The sequence below is a fragment of the Zea mays genome, chromosome 8 (genome assembly GCF_902167145.1).
Source record: "Zea mays cultivar B73 chromosome 8, Zm-B73-REFERENCE-NAM-5.0, whole genome shotgun sequence".
In the NCBI taxonomy this organism is placed as follows: domain Eukaryota; kingdom Viridiplantae; phylum Streptophyta; class Magnoliopsida; order Poales; family Poaceae; genus Zea; species Zea mays.
In genome coordinates, this window is record NC_050103.1 from 151,155,155 (window position 1) to 151,169,569 (window position 14,415).

Consider the following 14,415-nt stretch of genomic DNA (forward strand, 5'->3'; position numbering starts at 1 on the left):
ATAAGGATCAAAAAGATTAGAAGCGACAATGGGACGGAGTTCAAGAACTCACAAATCGAAAGCTTTCTTGAGGAGGATGGCATCAAGCATGAGTTCTCTTCTCCCTACACGCCACAGCAAAATGGTGTAGTGGAGAGGAAGAATAGAACTCTATTGGACATGGCAAGGACCAAGCTTGATGAATACAAGACTTCGGATCGGTTTTGGGCCGAGGCGGTCAACACCGCTTGCTACGCCATCAACCGATTATCTACATCGAATCCTCAAGAAGACATCTTATGAACTCCTCACCGGTAAAAAGCCCAATGTTTCATATTTTAGAGTCTTTGGTAGCAAATGCTTTATTCTTGTTAAAAGAGATAGAAAATCTAAATTTGCTCCTAAGGCTGTAGAAGGCTTTTTACATGGTTATGATTCAAACACAAGGGCATATAGAGTCTTTAACAAGTCCACTGGACTAGTTGAAGTTTCTTGTGACATTGTGTTTGATGAGACTAATGGCTCTTAGGTAGAGCAAGTTGATCTTGATGAGCTAGATGATGAAGAGGCTCCATGCGTCGCGCTAAGGAACATGTCCATTGGGGATGTGTGTCCTAAGGAATCCGAAGAGCCTCCACAAGCACAAGATCAACCATCTTCCTCCATGCAAGCATCTACACCAACTCAAGATGAGGATGAGGCTCAAGATGATGAAGGAGACGATCAAGAAGATGAGCCATCTCAAGAGGAGGACAATAATCAAGGGGGAGATGCTAATGAAGACAAGGAAGATGATGAGGATCCAAGACCGCCACACCCAAGAGTCCACCAAGCAATCCAACGAGATCACCCCGTGAACACCATCCTTGGCGATATTCAAAAGGGGGTAACCACTCAATCTCGTATTGCTCATTTTTGTGAACATTACTCCTTTGTGTCTTCTATTGAACCATACAGGGTATAAGACGCATTAAGGGATTCAGATTGGGTGTTGGCAATGCAAGAGGAACTCAACAACTTCACGAGGAATGAGGTATGGCATTTAGTTCCACGTCCTAACCAAATTGATGTAGGAACCAAGTGGGTTTTCCGCAACAAACAAGATGAGCATGGTGTGGTGACAAGGAACAAAGCCCGACTTGTGGCCAAGGGATACTCACAAGTCGAAGGTTTGGATTTCGGTGAAACCTATGCACCCGTAGCTAGGCTTGAGTCAATTCGCATTTTACTTGCCTATGCTACTTACCATGGCTTTAAGCTTTACAAAATGGACGTGAAAAGTGCCTTCCTCAATGGACCAATCAAGGAGGAGGTCTATGTTGAGCAACCTCCCGGCTTTGAAGATAGTGAGTACCCTAACCATGTCTATAGACTCTCTAAGGCGCTTTATGGGCTCAAGCAAGCCCCAAGAGCATGGTATGAATGCCTAAGAGATTTTCTTATCGCTGATGGCTTCAAATTCGGAAAAGCCGATCCTACTCTATTCACTAAAACTATTGCAAATGATTTGTTTGTATGCCAAATTTATGTTGATGATATCATATTTGGGTCTACTAACAAATCTACTTGTGAAGAATTTAGTAGGATCATGATTCAAAAATTCGAGATGTCAATGATGGGGGAGTTGAAGTATTTTCTAGGCTTTCAAGTCAAGCAACTCCAAGAGGGCACCTTCATTAGCCAAACGAAGTACATTCAAGACATTCTTGCAAAGTTTGGGATGAAGGATGCCAAGCCCATCAAGACACCCATGGGAACCATTGGGCATCTCGACCTCGACACGGGAGGTAAATCCGTAGATCAAAAGGTATACCGATCGATGAAAGGTTCTTTACTCTATTTATGTGCTTCACGACCGGATATTATGCTTTCCGTATGCATGTGTGCAAGATTCCAAGCCGATCCTAAGGAAGTTCACCTTAGGGTCGTAAAACGAATCTTGAGATATTTAGTTTATACTCCTAAGTTTGGCCTTTGGTACCCCAGGGGATCCACTTTTGACTTAATTGGTTATTCCGATCCTGATTGGGCAGGGTGTAAGATTGATAGAAAGAGCACAACAGGGACTTGCCAGTTCTTGGGAAGATCTCTGGTGTCTTGGGCTTCTAAGAAACAAAATTATGTAGCTCTTTCTACCGCCAAAGCCGAGTATATTGCCGCATGCCATTGTTGCGCGCAATTACTTTGGATGAGGCAAACCCTTAGGGACTATGGTTACAAATTAACTGAAGTTCCTCTTCTATGTGATAATGAGAGTGCAATCCGCATGGCAGATAATCCCGTTGAGCACAGCCGCACTAAACACATAGCCATTCGATATCACTTTTTGAGGGATCACCAACAACGGGGAGATATCGAGATTGCTTATATTAACACCAAAGATCAATTAGTCGATATCTTTACCAAGCCACTAGATGACAAAACATTTACCAAACTTAGGCATGAGCTAAATATTCTTGATTCTAGGAATTTTGATTGATATTTTGCACACATAGCTCATTTATATACCTTTGATCATATCTCTTTCATGTGCTATGACTAATGTGTTATCAAGTGTATTATATGCTAAGTCATAGATTGAAAGGGAAATGGAGTTCTTCGGCAAAGACAAAAGGCTTCCACTCCACTCCATCGAATTATTCATCCTTCGCCGTCGCTCTGCACCGCTCTCCAATGTGGTATAATCTTCACTCCTATATTTACCAAAGGGGGAGAAGGGTTGAGAAAGGGCTTATATTTCACTCACAAGTATCCGTTTTTGGTGATTCATGCCAAAGGGGGAGAAAGTATCAGCCCAAAGCAAAAGGACCGCACCACCACCAATTTCAAAAATTTGTAGTCTTTCAATTTGTATTAAAGAAGTGTTTTTAAAGATTTTGAAATTGGTATCTTATTGTTGATATAATTTCAAATTGGTATACCCTCTTCAAAATTAATATCTAAAACCCTCTTGAACACTAAGAGGAGGATTCCATTAAGGGGGAGTTTTGTTTAGTCAAAGGAAAAGCATTTGAAACAGGGGGAGAAAATTTCAAATCTTGAAAATGCTTCTCACAATCTTATTCATATACCTTTGACTATTTGCAAAAGATTTTGAAAAAGAATTTCCAAAACAAGTGGTGCAAGCGTGGTCCAAAATTTTAAATAAGAAGAAAGCCATCCATGCATATCTAGTAATAATTATTATTGGTTTCATTCCAAGCAACCTTTGCACTTACCTTAAGCAAACTAGTTCAATTCTGCACTTATATATTTGCTTTGGTTTGTGTTGGCATCAATCACCAAAAAGGGGGAGATTGAAAGGGAAATAGGCTTACACCTTTTCCTAATTGATTTTGGTGGTTGAATTGCCCAACACAAATAATTGGACTAACTAGTTTGCTCTAGATTATAAGTTTTACAGGTGCCAAAGGTTCACAACAAACCAATAAAAAGACCAAGAAAGAGTTCAAACAAAGAGAGCAAAAGACAACCCAAAGGCAGCCCTGGTCTGGCGCACCGGACTGTCCGGTGTGCCACTGGACAGTGTCCGGTGCACTAGGGAACCCAACTCCGAACTTGCCACCTTCGGGAATTTCGGGAGCCACTCCGCTATAATTCGCCGGACTGTCCGGTGTAGCACCAGACTGTCTGGTGTGCCAGTGGAGTAACGGCTATCCAGCGCCAACGGTCGTCTGTAGAGGAATAGTAAAACGCTACAGTGCGCGACTACGCGCGCAGAAGTCACAGCAGGCGCAGAAGGCGCACCAGACAGTGAACAGGACCTGTTCGGTGGCCCAGTTGTCAGAAGCTCCAACGGTCAGAACCCAACGGCCTCGTGACGTGGCTGGCGCACCGGACTGTCCGGTGCGCCATACGACAGCAGCCTCCACCAACGGTTCTTTTGGTGATTGGGGCTATAAATACCCCCAACCACCACACTTCAATGCATCCAAGTTTTCAGCCATCAAACCACATACAAGAGCTCTAGACTTCATTCAAAGACACAATCAAAGAGATCAAATCCTCTCCCAAGTTTGGAATCACTCCAATCAAATTAGCGACTAGAGAGAGACATTTGTGTTCATTTGAGCTCTTGCGCTTGGATTGCTTTTCTTCTTCCTTCTTTCTTGTTTCCAACTCAATTGTAATCAAGGCAAGAGACACCAATTGTGTGGTGGTCCTTGTGGGGACTTAGTGTCTCGATTGATTGAGAAGAGAAGCTCACTCGGTCTAAGTGTCCGTTTGAGAAAGGGAAAGGGTTGAAAGAGACCCGGTCTTTGTGACCACCTCAACGGGGAGTAGGTTTGCAAGAACCGAACCTCGGTAAAACAAATCACCGTGTCATCCGCCTTATTTGCTTGTGATTTGTTTTCGCCCTCTCTTTCGGACTCGTTTATATTTCTAACGCTAACCCCGGCTCATAGTGTGTGTTTAAGTTTATAAATTTCAGATTTGCCTATTCACCCCCCCTCTAGGCGACTTTCAAATATTGTCTTGCGTCATGCACGAGGGGTGGTTAATTCCGATCCAGATACAAGAAACAGATGAGCTAATGAACCAAATGCCTCGAACAACAGCCATCTACTACGTATTTGTCGTCCATGCTTTGCATCGGAAGGCCACCAACTATCTCTATCTTGTTCCGAACTGACCTAGCTCTAGCGAAACAGTAATGCTCAACTTCGAATGGAGCTACAATAAAATGCTCGCCAAGGACTCGTCGCACGCGCACGATGACCTTGTAGCTCCTCACTCCTGAGGAAACACTTCTCCTAGCCGCTAGCAATGACTTGTGACGCTTCGTCTCTCTTCTCTTCCACGACGCTCATGACGATGGTGCTCATCATGCTCATCGGCTATGACAGCACTACGTGCCACACCATGCGACATCTTACTCATGCCCTGCCCCCATCGCTCCTTTCGCTATCCTAGGGATTCCTATCATGTCGAAGTCATCGATCGTGCCCGTGGCCACCCTTCCACTGATGCTCGCCATACCGACGGTTCCCGCGGTGGGCGTCGTGCCACAGATCCATGTGGCACCGAACACCGCTGCACTACCCACTAAGCCGGTTGCAGTACCCACCGTCATGCCAAAAGTGACGTTGTCATCAATGCCCACTGTCGTGTCGAAGGTTGGCGTCTTGCCACCAATGCCTGTCGTCGGGCCTAAGGTTGGTGACTTGCCGCAGATGCCCTTCAAGTGGCTCGTGCCTAACCGCTGATGCCCTCCATCCCGGCAGTGTCATTCTCCATTAGGTCCCATGAAAGCGACACAAACTCGATGGACAGGCCTGTGAAGATGCTCGTGGAGTCAGTGAGCCAGAAAATCAGATGTACGTGCGTGTGTACCTTAGAGGACGTAGGCGAGTCGGAGTAGCTGGAGAGCGTAAGGACATCGGCGGCAAGTAGATCCACCACCTCTATCGCTTGAGGGGCCTTGGTACGACTTTTTGTAGCCAAGTTGGTGGTGCAGATTAGGATGAGTAAAACGGCCCCACCCCGCAGCTACCGAAACCGCTTTCCCGCGTTTCTATGCATGGAAGACGCGACGTGTGTGGGTCTACTGAAACCGCTTTCCCCACCCCTACAGAGCAGCGTGTTGTTGGGCTCCTGTCACGGTGCATTTGGCGCGGGCTCACTTGCCATACCATTCGTTGCTATGAACGGAAGACATAGTGTGTGTGGGTTTGTGTCATTGTGTGGATGACTGAGGCACTCGTGCCCCGTGCGGGGCGTGGATTCGCTGAGAACGCGGAGTGGATAGACGAATTTGATTAAGAGAATGTGTCTTGTGTGCCATTTCAAACAATAGAAGGGGTTATTTGTAAAAATATGACGCGGGACGACAGTTGAAATTGTTACTTTAATATAGTAGAGAAAAATCAATATTTAAACATTTGATGTGACACGAACTGAACTTTAGTTAGTGAAATTGTCCCTTCATTTTGCAAATGGGTCTAAACAACAAATGGGTCTGTTGGGGACTTGTTCTCAAATGCTTTGCCTTGACAAACAATAATTCCCGAGTGATGCGTTTGCAATTACAGGAATGCGTGAACAATAAAGGAATAATGTTCACTATTTATAGACACAGGACACAGCCTGTGAGGAATTACAATCATGTCCCTCATAAAAGTTTACAACAATGACTCAGACCCTTATGGACTAAAAGGTCATTCTATCTTTAAGTCGGTTCGACCCTTCATCTTCGGATATGCTGTAATACCGAAGCTTCATGAATGGTGCCTTCGGCGTCACGTACGAGCAGCTTCAGCTGAAGCTATTTCTTTCTGCAGGACCTTCGGCGACGAAGCATGGTCCCAACAGGGTCTAAACATGTTGTCTCTTCACGTGAGAAATGGCTCACGTTGATTTGTCCATTAATGTGATTATTATTCCTTTCAACGTGGTCAAAGCAACCCAATAATACTCCTAAAATTTAGTTCTATATGTTTTCATGCATCTTTAAAAAACTCCTAATATTCTCTGTAACAGTCCCAAATTCCAAACAACATGTAGTTTTATACCGCTTGTGAAAGGAATGTGGACGCCTAAGAAGAATGGTGAATTAGGAAAAAAACCTTTCACTCCAATTTAGGCCAATAAATGTGGATAACCAAACAAGTTAGTACAATTAAGCTTTTGTCTATGTGTTGGATGTTGCTATCTCTACCACAAATCAGAGCTATGCAACTTATATTTCAGTCTTACCAACTAGCCTATAACTAAGTTAGAAAAGGTAAAGCATACAATCAAAGGAAGCAATGTAAATGTGTAAGCTTGATTGAGATATAGAAACTCTCGTTGATGTGTCGGTATTTTTACCAAGGTGTCAAGGTTCTTACTAATCCTCGATGGTGTCCCTACTAAAGGGAAGCCCACGTGAAGACCAATCACTTGGCCAGGTAACTTCAGATAGCTCTAGGCCTTCTCCACACACAAGTAGTGCTTTGTCGTAGGTCTTCTCCATGCTCAAGTGGTGCTCCGCTTCCGTCCTATATCTGCGCTCCCCACCCTCTCCACTATCAAGCTTCTAGCTAAAACACCACGAGCCTTGTTCCCACCTGTACACGGTGGCGGCTACACCACAAACACGGCTAGTGTGATCTCGTAAGACTTTTGACTCACTCAATAGGTACCACAACGACATGTACAAGTGTCGAGGGATGCAATGGTACGCACAAACATCAAGGGTCTGGAGGTGTCTAATCCTCACTAGGGGTTAACCTATAACAAGAGTTATAGCAGTTGTCGGGGACCATAATTAGGGGTACCCTCAAGACGCCTAATTCTCAGCTGGTAACCCCCATCAGCATAAAGCTGCAAAGGCCTGATGGGCACGATTAAGTCAGGGATCAGTCCACACGAGTGACTCGATCACGCTTCACCCGAGCCTAGCCTCGGCCAAAGGCAGCCGACCTCGAGAGACTTCCGTCTCGCCCGAGGCCCCCTTTTTATGGCGGACACATCACCGGCTCGCCCAAGGCCTTGGCTTCGCTCAGAAGCAACCTTGACTAAATCACCACACCGACTGACCAAATTGCAGGGGCATTTAACGCAAAGGAGGCCTGACACCTCTATCCTGACACGCGCCCCCGGCAGAGCCGAGGTGACCGCCGTCACTCCACCGCCCCACTGGCCAGTCTGACAGAAGGACAGCGCCGCCTGCGCCACTCCGACTGCAGTGCCACTCGACAGAGTGAGTCTGACAGGCAATCAGGCCTTGCCAAAGGCGCCACGGCGAACTCCGCTCCGCCCGACCCCAGGGCTCGGACTCGGGCTAAGACCCGGAAGACGGCGAACTCCGCTCCGCCCGACCCCAGGGCTCGGACTCGGGCTAAGACCCGGAAGACGGCGAACTCCGCTCCGCCCGACCCCAGGGCTCGGACTCGGGCTAAGACCCGGAAGACGGCGAACTCCGCTCCGCCCGACCCCAGGGCTCGGACTCGGGCTAAGACCCGGAAGACGGCGAACTCCGCTCCGCCCGACCCCAGGGCTCAGACTCGGGCTAAGACCCGGAAGACGACGAACTCCGCTCCGCCCGACCCCAGGGCTCGGACTCGGGCTAAGACCCGGAAGACGACGAAACTCCGCCTCGCCCGACCCCAGGGCTCGGACTCCGCCCTGGCCTCGGCCGAACGACTTCCGCCTCGCCCGACCCCTTGGCTCGGGCTCGGCCACGGCAACAGAAGGCAGACTCAACCTCGGCTTCGGAGGAAACCCCACGTCACCCTGCCTAGGGCACAGACCGCCACGTCAACAGGAGGCGCCATCATCATCCCACCCCGAATCGACTCGGGTCACGGAGGACAAGACCGGCGTCTCATCCGGCCAGCTCCGCCAGAGGGGCAATGATGGCGCTCCACAAGCTCTATGACGACGGCGGCCCCCAGCTCTCTTACGGAAGCAGGACAACGTCAGCAGGGACTCGACCGCTCCAACAACTGTCCCTCCATCAGGCTCCGCCGCACCTCCGGCAGCCACGACACCACACCAGCAGGGTGCCCAAATCTCTCCGGCTGCCACATTGGCATGTACCTAGGGCGCTAGCTCTCCCTCCGCTAGACACGTAGCACTCTGCTACATCCCCATTGTACACCTGGATCCTCTCCTTACGACTATAAAAGGAAGGACCAGGGCCTTCTCAGAAAAGGTTGGCCGCGCGGGACCGAGGACGGGACAGGCGCTCTCTTGGGGCCGCTCGCTTCCCTCACCCGCGTGGATGCTTGTAACCCCCCTACTGCAAACGCACCTGACCTGGGCGCGGGACGAACACGAAGGCCGCGGGACTTCCACCTCTCTCACGCTCGGCTCCGGCCGCCTCGCCTCTCCCCCCTTCGCGCTCGCCCACGCGCTCGACCCATCTGGGCTGGAGCACGCAGCACACTCACTCGTCGGCTTAGGGACCCCCTGTCTCGAAACGCCGACAGTTGGCGCGCCAGGTAGGGGCACGCTGCGTGCTGACAAACAGCTCCCCGTCAAGCTCCAGATGGGCAGTCTCCAGCAACCTCTCCGGCCCGGGACGGTGCTTCGTTTCGGGACTCTCGAGTTCATGTCCTTCGACGGCAGCTACGACATGACACTTCTTCCACCGCCGCGCGACTACGACAACGGCGGCCGACAACCCGCCCGCCGGCGGCGGAATCGACGACGTCTTCCCCGCGTGGTGGAAGAGCAATATTCGGGCTCGCTCCGTTCTCTCCCCCGTCGACGGAGGAGGAGGCGGAGCCGTCAAGGCCAGACGGGAGGCCGCGCTTCGTCGGCCGTCGAGCGAATCGACGCCCCCGACGCCCCGACGGAAGGCACGCCGGACGTCGACCTCGCGTTCGAGACGGAGGCGAGCGCCGTCCCCCCGCGGCACGCTGACCCCGAGCAAGAAGACGACGCCGGCGCGCTCGCGGAAAGCCTGCAGGACGTCGCCCTCGAACCAGAGATGACGGCGCAACCAGTCCCCGATGTGACTACGTCGCTCCTCGTCGACCAAAAGGTAACGACTAACTCCCATCTTGCGTCATTTCGACTCGGCCTCAACCCGCCAAACGACCTCGTTTTGGCGGGCGCTCTCATTGAGGCGAGTGCAACCCCACTGAGGGTCTGTATGCGGTCACCTTGGGACCGACTGACGGACGTCTCGACCTACGGGCCCTCTGGGTCCGGGGAAGATGACGATCCCAGCATCGGTTGGGATTTCTCCGGACTTGGCAACCCCAGTGCCGTGCGGGACTTCATGACCGCATGTGACTACTGTCTGTCCGACTGTTCCGATGGAAGCCGCAGCCTTGGCGACGAGAGCTGCGGCCCAGGCCTCGAATGTTTCCACATCGAGCTAGGGGATCCCACCGAAGGCAACCATCTTGGCATGCCGGAGGATGGTGATCTCCCTAGGCCGGTGCCTCGCGCCGACATCCCACGGGAGCTAGCTGTGGTCCCCGCTCCGGCGGGGGGTTACGACCCACAACTCGAGCAAGTCCGCGAGGCGCAGGCCAGGCTCAACGAGGGAACAGGAGCGCTTGAGCCGATCCGTCGGGACGTCGGACAGACATTGGTGGGCCAAGCCCTGGCCGGAGAAATACGTCATCTGCCCCAAGGTCTCCAGCACCGCGTCGCCAACGATGCCAGGATCAGGCCGCCGCCCGCATCCAGTGGGGTCGGTCAGAACCTGGCAACCGCAGCGATGCTCATCCGCGCGATGCCGGAGCCGTCAACCACCGAGGGTCGGCGAATCCAGGGAGAACTCAAGAATCTCCTGGAAGGCGCTGCGGCCCGGCGGGCCGAGAGCACTGCACCCCTGAGGCCGAGGAAGCCCTTGGTAACCTGAAGGCGCTCCTTACAAAGGCGCCAGTCTTGGTGCCGCCAGCGGACGGGGAAACCCTCTTGGTCTACGTCGCCGCGACCACTCAGGTGGTTAGCGCCGCGATTGTGGTCGAAAGGCAGGAGGAAGGGCATACATTGCCCGTTCAGAGGCCGGTCTACTTCATCAGCGAAGTGCTGTCCGAGACTAAGATCCGCTACCCACAAGTTCAAAAGCTGCTGTATGCTGTGATCCTGACAAGGCGGAAGCTACGACACTACTTCGAGTCCCATCCGATAACTGTGGTGTCATCCTTCCCCCTGGGGGAGATCATCCAGTGCCGAGAGGCCTCGGGCAGGATCGCAAAGTGGGCGGTGGAGATCATGGGCGAAACGATCTCGTTCGCCCCTCGGAAGGCCATCAAGTCCCAAGTGTTGGCGGATTTCGTGGCCGAATGGGTCGACACCCAACTACCAACGACTCTGATCCAACCGGAGCTCTGGACCATGTTTTTCGACGGGTCGCTGATGAAGACGGGGGCCGGCGCGGGCCTGCTCTTCATCTCGCCCCTCGGAAAGCACTTGCGCTACGTGCTGCGCCTCCACTTCCCGGCGTCCAACAATGTGGCCGAGTACGAAGCTCTGGTCAACGGATTGCGGATCGCCATCGAGCTAGGGGTCAGACGCCTCGACGCCCGCGGTGATTCGCAGCTCGTCATCGACCAAGTCATGAAGAACTCCCACTGCCGCGACCCGAAGATGGAGGCCTACTGCGACGAGGTTCGGCGCCTGGAAGACAAGTTCTTCGGGCTCGAGCTCAACCACATCGCTCGGCGCTACAACGAAACCGCAGACGAGCTAGCTAAGATAGCCTCGGGGCGAACGACAGTCCCCCCGGACGTCTTCTCCCGGGATCTGCATCAACCCTCCGTCGAGCTCGACGACGCGCCCGAGCCCGAGGTACCCTCGGCTCAGCCCGAGGTACCCTCGGCTCAGCCCGAGGTACCCTCGGCTCAGCCCGAGGCACCCTCGGCCCAGCCCGAGGTACCCTCGGCCCCCGAGGGCGGGGCATTGAACGTCGAGGAAGGGCAGAGCGGGGCCACGCCAGACCAGGATTGGCAGGCCCCGTACCTGCAATATCTCCGTCGAGGAGAGCTACCCCTCGACCAAGTCGAGGCTCGGCGGGTAGCGCGACGCGCCAAGTCATTCGTCTTGCTGGGCGACGAAGAGGAGCTCTACCATCGCAGCCCCTCGGGCATCCTCCAGCAATGCATCTCCATCGCCGAAGGTCGGGAACTGCTGCAAGAAGTACACTCGGGGGCTTGCGGCCACCACGCAGCACCCCGAGCCCTTGTTGGAAATGCTTTCCGGCAAGGCTTCTACTGGCCAACGGCGGTGGCTGACGCCACTAGAATTGTCCGCACCTGCGAAGGGTGCCAATTCTATGCGAAGCGGACACACCTGCCCGCTCAGGCTCTGCAGACAATACCCATCACCTGGCCCTTCGCTGTATGGGGTCTGGACCTCGTCGGTCCCTTGCAGAAGGCGCCCGGGGGCTACACGCACCTGCTGGTCGCCATCGACAAATTCTCCAAGTGGATTGAGGTCCGACCCCTGAACAGCATCAGGTCCGAGCAGGCGGTGGCATTCTTCACCAACATCATCCATCGCTTCGGGGTCCCGAACCCCATCATCACCGACAACGGCACCCAGTTCACCGGCAAAAAATTCTTGGATTTTTGCGAAGATCACCATATCCGGGTGGACTGGGCCGCCGTGGCTCATCCCATGTCGAATGGGCAGGTAGAGCGTGCCAACGGCATGATTCTACAAGGGCTCAAGCCTCGGATCTACAACAACCTCAACAAGTTCGGCAGGCGATGGATGAAGGAACTCCCCTCGGTGGTCTGGAGCCTAAGGACGACGCCGAGTCGTGCCACGGGCTTCACGCCGTTTTTCCTGGTCTACGGGGCTGAAGCTGTCTTGCCCACTGACCTGGAATACGGCTCCCCGAGGGTGAGGGCCTACACCGAACAAAGCAACCAAGCTAGCCGAGAGGAATCGCTGGACCAGCTGGAGGAAGCTCGGGACAGGGCCTTGCTACACTCGGCGCGGTACCAACAGTCCCTGCGACGCTACCACGCCCGAGGGGTCCGGTCCCGAGAACTCCAGGTGGGCGACCTGGTGCTTCGGCTGCGACAAGACGCCCGAGGGAGGCACAAGCTCACACCCCCCTGGGAAGGGCCATTCGTCATCGCCAAAATTCTGAAGCCCGGAACATACAAGCTGGCCAGCAATGAAGGCGAGATCTACGGCAACGCTTGGAACATCAAACAGCTACGTCGCTTCTACCCTTAAGATGTTTTCAAGTTGTTCATATACCTCGCACCTACGCAAAGTTTAGTTGTCAAGGAAGGGTCGGCCTAGCCTCGGCAAAGCCCGACCCTCCCTCGGGGGCTAAAAGGGGGGAGACCCCCTCTGCGTCGAATTTTTCCTCGAAAAAGGATCTCTTTTTAGCAGGATTTCTTTCGTGCTTCTTGGCCACCTCGGAAAGCGGATCCTGGAAACAACGAGGTACACGTAAGCAGCCAAGGCTGACCGAGCCGAGGGACTCCTACGCCTCCGGGATACGGATACCTCACTCGTCCCTTTCTGTGATAAGTAACTTGCGCTCGGATAAAGCGACTCCGTGGACCGAACGAGTCATCACGTTCGGAAGCTCTCCTGCCGAAGCAGTCCTTCAAGCTTTCTCGACTAAGTCGGGGACAGGGCCTCATGGACGGGTGAAAGTACGCGTAAGCGGCAAGGCCGACCGAGCCGAGGGATTCCCACGCCTCTGGGATACGGATACCTCACTCGTCCCTTCCGCGAAAAGCAACTCTCGCTCACACAAACATCCCTGTTACCGACAGAGTCCAGATGCTCGAAACAGGAGGAAAAAAGGCGCAGCTTCGCAAGTGCAGCGAGGGTGTTTTCTTCTGGCCTCGGCGGCCGCAGAAAGCACACGCTACAAGATGATCTGATCCTACAGGCTCGGGTCTTCACGCCGAAGGGAGCCATAGCACCCTCGGCATCGACGACGTCTTCAGCAAAGCCCGACCCAGCCTCGAGCGGCGCCGCGGTCCAAGGGCTCCTCCGGGAATCCGGCCCGAGCAGGCGGCTCAACCGGTTACCCCTGGGGCCTCGGTCAACCGGCTTCCAAGGGCGCCAGCCCGATCCGAGGCCTCGACTGACCGACTTTGGCGTCGGCTCCGCTGACGGACAACACGGCTAGGCTCCGGCCAACCAGGTTCCCCATTCTCGAGCCAACTCCGCCTCTGTTTATACTGATATCGCAACCCCCGGCCTCGGTCCACCGAAGGGCGGCCGAGGGGTCTCTTCAACTAAGCTAGAGGAGCCTCACATAACAAGGCCGAACGGGCCGAGGGATTCCTACGCCTCCGGGATACGGATACCTCACCCGTCACCTTGACACGGGGCAACTCATGCTTGGTAAAGCGGTTCAGATAATCAAACAGGCGAGACTTAGTGCTCGAAAATGAGGAAAAAACACGGCTCCGTGCCGAAATTACATACATGTTCAGGCCCCGATAGCCACAATGAACAGAAAACACTGGCATTCGAAGTGCCATTACGAACGGAACTCCGGTTCCCCCTCCGCAGGCACGAACGACCCCACTCCGAGGGGGAAGGCCTGCGGAGCAACTGAAGGCCGACGAATGGTGCGCCGTCACCTGCTCCAGCAGCGGCGACGACGACGCCTTCTGCTCCGAGGGACCAAGCAGCGGCAACGCCGACCTCAGGCTAGATGCCGCTGCCAGGAGGCCCCCGCCCATGCCAAAACTCGTAAGGCAAGGACGGGCAGAAGGCCGCAGAGTTGGAGGTCAGCCCGTGGCCAGGCCCCGGCTATCTCGCCGGCAGCAGAACCTCTTCAAGCTGCCGTGGCGGATGCCGGCACCGCGAGCGGCTCCAAAGCCACCCGCGCCTGAAAGCCAGGCACGCTGCAGCTGCCAGCGCCACGGACGACGGCCGCCTTTCCCTCCGATCACTGAGTGAAGGAGCGGGCCGCCGCCCACGCGGGGGCCGACCTCAACTCGGCGCACTCCCCTCCCCAGCCCTGGTGATGAAAATCCTTGAGGCTGAGGGAGGGGAAGAGGCCGC